We start from the raw sequence: 10,214 nt of genomic DNA on the forward strand, positions 1-10,214 counted from the left end.
TGTTAATAGTAGAATTCAAGTTGGTTGGTTGAAGTGGAGGAATGCTTCGGGCCTTTTGTGTGATAGAAAAGTACCGCTAAGACTGAAAGGAAAATTTTATAAGATGGTGGTGAGACCTGCAATGCTCTATGGCGCTGAAGGTTGGCCTTTAAAAGAGAAGCATAATAATAAGTTAAGTGTTGCCGAGATGAGAATGATTAGGTGGATGAGTGGCTTTACACTTAGAGACAAAATTCGGAATGAATATATTCATGATAGGGTTGGTGTAGCTCCTGTGACAGACAAAATTAGAGAAAGTTGCCTTAGATGGTTTGGTCATATTAAACGTCGACCATTAGATGATCTGATTAGGAGAGTAGATGTTTTAAATTCGACTTGTGTTAAGAAAGGCAGAGGTATACCTAGGAAGACTTAGACTTATTGTATTAAAAATGATCTTAATTTACTAGAACTAAATGAAAATATGACACTAAGTAGGACGCAATGGAGAAAAAGGATTCATGTAGCCGACCCCACGTAGTGGGATTAAGGCTTTATTGTTGTTGTTGTTGTTGTTGTGGTATTCTGCTAGCCTCAATTTTAAAATTTTTTATTGTCCGGTGAATTGTTGAATGACGAGTTGAGAATTGTCATAAATGGTAATGTTTGTTATATCCATCAAAATTGCCAACTCCAACCCGCTGATTAACGCTTCATATTCTGCTTTGTTATTTGTATGCGGCTCTCTCAGGTGGTAGGAGAATCTCAGCATACATTTATCTGGCATGATGAAAATCAAACCAAACTCTGCTTTGTCTGGTATAACCATTTCTGATCCTTTATCTTTCCTAGCTTATGAAACTCCATCGAAGTACATTTCCCATTGTCTGGCACTAGAGGGTCCTATTTGTAGTATTTGCTCATCAGGTAGTTCATCGTTGAGTGGGGACCTAGTTGGAAGTGGGTGAGCTGAAAGAAAATTTGCTAAAATATGACCCTTGATAGCACAGAGGGGAACGAAAGTTATATCGAATTACAATAAAACCATCAACTATTTTGCTAGACGTCTGAAAAGTGTTGGTCATATCATTAAATATTACAACTGATTAACTTTTGAAATGAGGGTAACTTTATGAGAAAGCATGTAGTGCCTAAGCTTTTGGGCGGCAAAAATTAAAGCTAGACTATGCCTCTCGATAGGTGGATACTTTATCTCTATCGGTATTAAATGTCGACTCAATTAGTAGAGTGCATTTTCCTTACCCTTGTTATTGACTTGGGCTAATAGGGCTCCGAGAGAGTCGTCTAAATCCATAGTATAAAGTATCAACGGTTTTCCCTGGATAGGGGTTGCCAAAATAAGAGGTGTCATTAAGTATCGTTTAACATCCTTGGAGGCCCGTTGAAATTTTTCTTCCCAAACAAATTTAGCATCCTTTTTAATTAATGTCGAGAAGGGTTGACACCTACCTGAGAGATTTGAGATAAAACGTCTCAGATATGCCAACTTTTCTTCGAAGGAACGTAGTTGTTTCAATGTTTTAAGAGGAGGTATTTACAAGATAGCTTTATTCTTATCTGGGTCAATCTCGATCCCCTGATGACGAACAACGAATCCTTGAAATTTCTTGGAGGTAACGCCAAAGGCACACTTTAAGGGATTTATCTTAAGATTATATTGTCGTAATTGTTTGAACACGATCCTCAAATCATACAAATGATCAATTTTTTATTTGCTCTTGATAACTGAATCATCCATGTAGCACTCCACTTGGTTGTGAATGAGGTCATCAAAGATCTTCATTGCTCTTTGATATGTTGCTCCGACATTCTTTAACCCAAGCGACATTACTGTGTAACAAAAAATCCTGATCGGTGTTTTGAATGATGTAAGTGTTGCATTTTGTGGAGCCATCTTTACCCTGAAGATCCATCCATAAAGGAGAAAATCTCATATGTCGAAGCGATGTTCACCATCAACTCTGGTATTGGTAACGGAAATTCATCTTTTGGACATGCCTTATTTAGATATTTGAAGTCGACACATATACGGATCTATCCATTTTTCTTCTTAACTAGAAAAATGTTGGCTAGTCATGTGTGGTATTGCTCTTCCCGCACAAAGTTAGCGTCTATTAACTTCCTTACCACGGTAATGGCTTGTTGCTCTATCTCAAGGCGCATTCTTCTGAGGGATTATTTTACTAGGGTCATATTTTTGTCTACCCCAAGCTTATGAACTGCAACTTCTGCTGACAACCCTAACATTTCATTGTAGCTCTAGGTAAAGCAATCTTTAAATTCTGATAAAAATATCATCAACTCTATTAATTCTTCCTTACCGAGTAAAAAACTAATGAAGGTTAGTCAAGGCTGCTCCTCAGTCTCAAGGTTGATTTCCTTCAACTCATCAACCGTTGACTTAATTTATTCTTCAAATTTTGGCGGAGCATCATTTAATAATTGATCTTGAGATTCATTCTCTACATCGAGGAAATCCTCCTCCAATCTGCTAGTAGCAAACATGCAAAATTATGAATCATTTACTGGTCCTACGGTACCAAATCCAAGATGTTCTTTCAAATTAGGAATTCAACTTTTAACATCCCACAATTTTTCAAAAAGTTGTAACTTATCTTTTGGCATTTGCTTTAGCACATATCCTTATTGAATTAATCTTTTTACACAAGGAGAAAGTAACCAAAATGTAATTCCATTAATTTATTAGAATTCTCATCCAAATTTACATATTTTTCAAGAATAGTGAAAGGGAAGCATGATAAAACTTGATTGGCTTCAAACCAACACTGTGCACTTCCTTGACTTCCAAACTCTTAACCTTTTGAGGGTAGATTGAAGTAAGGGTCATGGCATTCACATAGTGATTGATCCAATCATACATCGACTTGTATTCATATTTCTCCATGTTTTCCAAGGAGATATTGTATTGAGGTTTCTTCTATTTTATCATCATCATTTATTCCTCAGAATTCTCTTCATCAGAACTTTCTTACATGTCGATGTTGATGGTCGGCCTAGTTCATTCAACAATCATGTTAGTTATTCTGCGTCCACGTCCCTGACCTCGATCTTAGGTTATGAAGAGAAGATAGTAGATTGTCACAGCGGAGTTGAATGGCCTCTTCTTTTTTATTCTTCTGAGTCTTCCACTTCATTTGATATAATTTCATGAGAAAAGACAGCTTTCTTTGGAGGTGCTTAGTAGGCGGTGTCTTCATGAATGCCTACTTCATGAACTGAGAACAGTTGTAAATCCCCTTCGATACAATGTTCTTATCCTTCTTTGAAATATTTGATACATTATTACAATGATGACGGAACCATATTATACTTGTGAATCCATGGTCATCCAAGTAAAGCATTGAAAGAAGTTTCTGCATCAATAATATGGAATTTTGTGGTTTTTACTAGTTCTCCAGCTTTCATTAACAATGCAATCGATCCAAGGACTCTTTCTCCCTTATAATTAAATCCTCTTAATATCATTTTATCAGTTGTAAGCTCTTGAGCTTCAATGTCCAAATATGTCAATGTTCCTAGACTCATTAAGTTTATTGATGCTCTCGGGTCTACTAAAACTCTGAACAAAACAAATCTACCGATATTAACGGAGAAGTAGAGCAGTCGGTTATGGTTTGTGGTACCAAGCAACAAATCTTCATCTGTGAATGTTATCCTAGGCTAATTTTTTAATGAACAAACTTCATTCGAGGATGTGTTGGCCAACTGAGTTAAACAAATCTCTGGATCAAGTAAAGTACTAACCGGCTGTAACCAGAGACTCTCTCACCAGAGACTCTCTCATCTCCTTTGATAGGATTATAGCGTCATAGATACTTAATTTAGCTGGCAACCTCCTAAGATGAGCTAGAACGTTATAATCGACTTTTTATAATCCTCTGATTTTCACTTAGCTATGTTGCTCTTCCACTGGCAGAGGTGGAGATAACTCTTTTCGAGTGACTATTTGTTTTCCTTTATCCACTGGAGCTGTTCTTGGAGGTAATATCTTCCCACTCCTTAGATTTACTTATGTAATTTCCTCATCATGAGATGTTGTAGGCAAAATTTCTGGTGTCTCTTCTTCTTCATCCTAGAGATCCAAGTTGATAGCAAGCAGTGCACCGTGGCACTCGAGGATTGGTCCCTCACCCCCGGTGCTACGTAACTGGTATTGTCAACGTTTTCTTCATTCTCACTAACAGGCTCATTGGACTCAAGTACGATTTGAGGCTCAGTTTGGGAATTGAGATCAGGGTTAGATTGAATAAAATTAGTTACGTTATCATTAGAAACAGTTAAAACTTAGCCAAAATTATAATTATTATATTCATAAGACCCCGGAGGGACAAAAAGATAATCATACAAATACATTGTCAGAGGTTTGAGGATTTTCTTCCCCAAATCTAAGATAACCAATCTAATAGAGGCAGCCTCTATCCTACCCCCCGCGCTATCGGTCTTCACGATGTCATTCTTTTCTTTCTCTTCTAGTTGCGACAACTTTTTCTGGCGAAATCTTCAACTTGGGATGAGTAGGTTGATGTCAGTATTGTCAAACTCTTATCCAAAACAAATAACTACTCCATTGGGCAGTTTGCATTTGTTCACAGCTATGCTCATCCCAGCAGTAAAGGAAAAAATTAGTTTCGGTGAAGTCAATTTCTATCATTTCAAAATTTCAGAAATTAGACACATTATGCCCACTTTTGTTGTTGCAACAATTTAGGACAGATATCTTAAATCAAACAAAATTATTTAACTCGGTGTCTCTTTCGAGACTTATCCAAACAAATCTTTAATGTGATTTTTAAATTTTTCTTTAGAAATTTTTAATTTGTTAAACCAAATTATCATTAATAGAAAAGAAAAGAACTAGAGGGTTTAGGTCCTAATTTGAGGCTCAAAAAAAATTGACCTTGTATTAAGCTCGCTTCTACAAATTGCTCTTAACCTAACAAACCTTTTGGGGGTCCATTTCATTTAGATTTAAAAATTTTGGAACCTTTCTATTTAAGGGTGATTAAACGGTGGCTTAAGAATCTTAATTGAGTTGACAATACCAAGTCAAGGAAGAAATGAACGAAGCATGTCAACGGAAGAATGATAGTCTGGCCCACTAAGGATATGGGCACTTTATCGATGTAGAAGACCAAACCTCATAATCAACATGGAGAGAGGAATTGAGTCCCGACGGAGTTGCTAGAAATTTTCCGCCATTTTATCTTTTAAAATAAGACTTTAAATTTAAATTTAATATATATATATATTTATATATAATGTAATTTTAATTTTGTTTGTGAAAATGGTATTTTTTTAATTTTTGGAAAATAATGAGACCGGATAGACCTCATATATCTAATAGTTTAAATAGTTGCGCACGATACCAAAAATGATATATCATCTTTAAAGATGAATGTATCACTTATTAGTAGGCTTAACTATTTTAACTTAAGAGTTTGTGACTCTATATTGGTCTGCAAAATTTATAGCCAACAAATTCCCTCTTCCAATACACAGATTATACATGGTTTAGATTAATTTGGGATCTTAATTCCCTATAAAGCCAAGCCTTTATAGTTAATTATATCTTAGGCAACTGAAGCCAGCTAAGAAAACTCTTGATTAAGATCAGGGTTTCGCCTTCAAGATTTCAATGTTTAGGTTTCCATGATTGCTTATAGGAAATTAAAGTGGGAATGGCTCAATGTAGAACAAGTATATTTGGAATCTAAATGAGTGAAAAGTAGGAGATGTCATAGATACTGAAGAAACTTCAGTGACACCTCTGCCTAGTCTATGGTTCAGCTTTACTTTTTTGAAAGGGAAATTATATTTAATGTTTCAATCTTATAAATCATTTAGATATTAGAGACTTATGTTTGCATATCATATGCAAATAACCCAAAAAAGGAGGACTTATGTCATGTTGAACAACCTCAGAACCTTAAAAAAGAGTTAAGGACTTATATCATATGATATACAATCGTAAGAAGTCCTAAAAGATAATATGAGGATTGTTGACCTCACTTTTTGTTGAGATCTAGTCTTTCTTCCTTAGGAGCCAAGGATCTAGCCATAAGACTTTCCTGTTGACTATCCTAGAATACTAGTGATGGAGCCCTCACCATTAGAAACCGCAAATGCTTCTTTGCTCTTCTTGGAGTTCCACATGTTAGTTCTAACCTCTACCACTTAATTGGATGGAACTAATATAAGGAAGCTCAGAAGGGGTTCCCCATGGGACTGTCTGACCTTAGGGTTGACCCTAGGTGATGTAGCTTGGTCTACTAAACACACACTTGCACTTTGCACTTCCACTTACAACCTTGAACCCTAACCCACACAAGTCTAGTTTGGTTCCCTTGCCTCTTTCGAGATTAATTTGGGTGGTCCCCCAAACGCTTAGTCTTTGGCTAGGGTGGATAGAACCAGCACATGGAGGATCCAAAGTGGGGTTTCTCTAGTTTCATGGCACCATGAGGGTAATTCTATGATCAGCATTTCCATCAAACCTCAACCCCACCCAAATTTCAAATTTTGGCCTTTTAGCCCTAAACTTCCCCAAACTTATCGAATTGCCCTAGAAACCTAAAAATTCAAGGTTGAACCAAATCCCTCAATTTTATTCAAAAAAAATGTCAAACCATTTCATACCATTCAAATTACTCAAAACACTCAAAAATTTTCATATTTACCAAAATACCCCAAATTTGTCAAAATTACCAAAATACCCTTAATGGTCCAAAATTTCCCAAAACCTTCAAAATTATTTCGAAAACCCCTAAAACCAATTATTGACCATATATTGGGTCTAGATTGACCAAATTGACTCATTTTTCTAATTACGCCCTTTAAGGCCCAATTACCCCAAATCACCCTTAATTTCCACCAATTTGACTCCAATCTTCCCCAATTATAATTATAAACTCAAATTCATCATGTCATAACCCAATTGAAACTAAATTCAAGCCCAATTAATCCCAATTCTAAACTCCAAATTCAGATTTAAGAGAATTGCCTCAAATTGATCAAAAATCCAAAATCCCCCAAATTGAACTTCTTGACCAATTCAATTCTCCAAATTTTAAATTCACATTAAACCTCATCATGTCTGAACTCAATTTCAACCAAATCCAAATCCATTTCAATGTCCTATGATCAATTTAAAAATTAAAATCATCATGTGCATGCTTAAAAAAAACCCATTTTCATAAAAATTTTCCAAAAGCCCATACGATTAATTTTAAAAGCCCAAATTGAGCCCACATGACATAAATCCTTCCTTCATCATGTTATGACATGCAAAACCATTTCATCATGGCATCATACCAAATTTCCTCATACATACATGTCTCTTATCCAAATTAGGCATCATGGCATGATTTTTCTAAAATTCATGAAAATTAAAATTTTCATTTGCATGAAAGCTTCCCATGACCTCATACACATCATATGATGTCTAATGGATCCTTCCACGGCCATCCCAAGGTCAACTTTGCCAAATTTGGCAGAGAAGTGACACTTCCCTCTCCCTCCTCCATTTGAACTTACCCTTCTCATGCAAATTCAAACTCACTCTCTCATACCCAAGCCAATCTTTTGACTTCACTAAAACCTGCTCAAGGGTCTTAAGATCAACTTATAGGATCATCTCTATCCACTTTGGGGCCTTATTTAGCCAAGTGACCAAGGGGTTAAACCCAAGCTGGCTCAAATTGCTGAAACCTTAATTCTCCATTGGATTTCCACCATGTAACCACTTTAAACCCAAATTGACTCCACCACTCAACCTCCCTGACTCACCTGAGCTTGAGGGTGACCTGGCCCTAGCTGGTTGGCTACCTCAGCAGCCGAAAAATCACATGCCCGAGAGGGACCAAATGACTTAAGCCCCAAAATTGAACCCCCTGAGTTGTCTCATGGCAATTTGCCACTGGATCCCTCCTTCCCCCCACCTAAGCGGCTTTCCTGCCATAATGGAATGCCCTGATGGCATCCATGGCCTCCTCTATAAATAGAACACCCTCCACGGCCAAAGGGGGATGATGATCAAAACCTTAACAAAACTCTGTCAAACTCTCACTAGACCTCTTTGTACTCCTAAGAAGCCAATCCCAACCATTTTTAGCCCCACATCTCCACTGTAAAACCCTAATTTCACCACTGAAGTTCAGGGGTTTTAACGGCCATACCACCAAGTATGTCCAAACTCGAAATTAACTATCCCATGAGCTTCACCAGAGCTAAAGAAGACTTCCCCAACCAAAGCCCCATCATTTTGATCACTCTAACCTAGCCCTAGACCAAGCTTGAATCACTCTCTGGTAGATTTCTTACTTGGACTCAATCTCAGTTCAAATTAACAATTGGAGAAGGTTCGCCAACTCACAATGAAGCTCAAGAACAAATTCAATTGAGGCTACACCTTTTGGACTAAGGTATGGACTATTTTCCCCCAAACCAAGCTTGGTTTGGTCATTTGTGAAGCAAAAATGTATTTCATACTTGATTAACAGTATAGATAGGTTTGTCTTGAGTTGATGAAGCTCTAGAAATAAACCCCATGTGATTTACTTGAGAATTGAGGGAGAAATTAGGTTTAGAAAACAAATGGTTTACAATTTAAGGCCATTAGGGATGATGACCAAGGCTCATCCGATCACGCATGTATTAGAAAAACGGATCAGATTGCGTCGGACAAATGGATGAAACATAAAACGTGGGTCGAACAGCAGCTGAGTCAGATGGCGGCATCAAATGGCGAAGCACCGCGTAGCAGTTCGGAGCCATCACGTGTTGAGGTGGTGTCGAGTCGGATAAGTAGAAAATTAGGATTTAAATGACTTATTTAATTCAATTAATTTCAAAAATTCATATCACTGTGTAGAAAAATGCTAAAAATAAAAGAAAAATACCCTCTTACTCAATGAATAGAGAAGAATAATATGGAATAAAAATAAAAATTATTTTTTCTATATTTTATTATTAATTAATTAAATACTCAAAAACTTAATTAAATCATAAGTTATTAAATATTAATCACCATGGCTTAAGCTTTCCGGGGTTTAAAGCTCCCATAATTAGGAGTGTTCTCTATTTTTTTTCAAAGTCGGAGAACACCTTTAAGTATGGAAGCCCTAATTTTCAAAATAAATCACCCCAATTTATTTAAAAAATATAAAAATTAAGATACAAATAAAAAAAAATATAAAACTTGTTTTGGTAGGTTTACTGTGATCAGAGGACCCTAGGAAAAATATAAATTAGATTTAAATAATTAAGCACATCACTTTATGTAACTAAGTACTTAAAATGAAATAAAAATTAGATAATTAAAATATCAATAGAAAAATCACAAAGTTAGGCCCCGAATATAAAAAAAATGATCATTTTAACCCACTGTAAAAACTTGAAACCTTTATGAAGTATATTTACCACCAAACTTGATTTTCTAAGTAAAATGACTTTTTTTTCATTAAAATAATTATAATAAATAAAATATAATCAATAAAATTACAAAAATGGTTTTGGGAGTCCCTTGTGACCAGGGGAGCTTAAGAAAAATAAAATGGAGGTTAAAATAAATATTTGATTTTTAAAATATATTCCAATATTTAAATAATTAAAAATAATTTAAAAAATATAAAAATCACCAAAATTGAAAAATGCCCCAAAATCTCACAATTGGTTCTCTAGTCACTTGGGATCAATTAAAATATTTTTCTAAATTTTAAAATAAAGTTGTGGATTTTTAAAGGCTTAAAAATGAATTTCTCATAAATTTGCACTAAAATAATTACAATAAATAAAATATAAATCACAAAATTATGAAATTTGTTTCTCTGGGTTCCTTGGACTCAAATAGATTTAAGAAAAATATAGAAGTTAATTTTGAACTTAAATAATAGTTTATATTTAATTAATCCTAAAAAACTTTAAATAATTATAATAAATAAAATATAACTTAAAAAATCATGAAAATTGATCATAGTGGTCCTCTGACCTTTATTTTCCTAAAGACAAAAAATTTGTTTTAGTTGACTAAATGAATTAATTTTTAAAATTCCTATTTTTGAATAAAATAATTATTAAAAATTATAAAAAAATCAGAAATTTACTTTTTCTCCTCTGATATTTTACTTGACCCATGAGTGGGTACTATAAAAATTTTAAAGTCATTCGAGTTATATTTAATAAGTTATGGAGTGGAA

The sequence above is a fragment of the Phalaenopsis equestris genome, unplaced genomic scaffold (genome assembly GCF_001263595.1).
Source record: "Phalaenopsis equestris unplaced genomic scaffold, ASM126359v1 Scaffold236071, whole genome shotgun sequence".
In the NCBI taxonomy this organism is placed as follows: Eukaryota; Viridiplantae; Streptophyta; class Magnoliopsida; order Asparagales; family Orchidaceae; genus Phalaenopsis; species Phalaenopsis equestris.